The sequence below is a fragment of the Gavialis gangeticus genome, unplaced genomic scaffold (genome assembly GCF_001723915.1).
Source record: "Gavialis gangeticus isolate Ggan-Ray unplaced genomic scaffold, GavGan_comp1, whole genome shotgun sequence".
NCBI lineage: Eukaryota > Metazoa > Chordata > Crocodylia > Gavialidae > Gavialis > Gavialis gangeticus.
In genome coordinates, this window is record NW_017728996.1 from 24,591,031 (window position 1) to 24,591,854 (window position 824).

Here is an 824-nt window from a genome sequence, read left to right on the forward strand (position 1 = left end):
TGATACCCTATAGTACCCTTAAATTAATCTCATGGCATGCAACCCAGGGTACCATGGCACCCTGGTTGAGAATTACAGGTCTAACTATATAGATTAGGGCTGCCAATTAATCACAGTTAATGTGCACGATTAATATGTTAATCGGTTCTTGAATTTTTTTACAGTGTTAATTGCGCACATGGTTTTGGAGTCCATGCCGGGGCTTCACTTCACCACCTCTGGGCCACCCAGTGGGACAACAGTGGCAGTTCAGAGGGCTGCAGTGCAACCTGGGGGTGGGCTCCAGGTGGCTGCAGTGGGGGAAGGGGTTAGATTGAGGCCCCCATAGTAAGGGATGGAGTGGGGAAGTGGCAAGTGCTGGCGTGAATGGGGCCCTGGGGTTGGGGCTGGGGCTGGGTCAGGGCGTGGCTCCCCACTACTGCACACACCCTTGGGAGGCATGGTGGGCACATACCCCCCAGATTTATGCTCAGGACAGAGGTGGGCTGCCCACTGTGAGCTGTGGCTCTGCGCCCTGCTGTTGTTGCCCCAGGAGTCGTGCAACACCATGTTGTGCCTCCTGCTGCTGGGTGGGCAGGGTGTGCAGTGTGGCCACGGGGCCCCATTGACCCCAGGACCTGCCCCTGCCCCACTCCCTCCCTCACTGTAGGGGCCTCGATCTCCCTCCCTGCCCTTCCCTTGCCCTCTGTCCCTCCTGCTCCACAAACTTACCTGCTGGGTGCTGTCTGTGTGTGTGTATCTGCCCCTCACTCCTAAGCCACAGCCCCACCAGCCCTGTTGCTACCCCTCACTCCTGACCCACAGTACCCCACATCCTGCCAGGG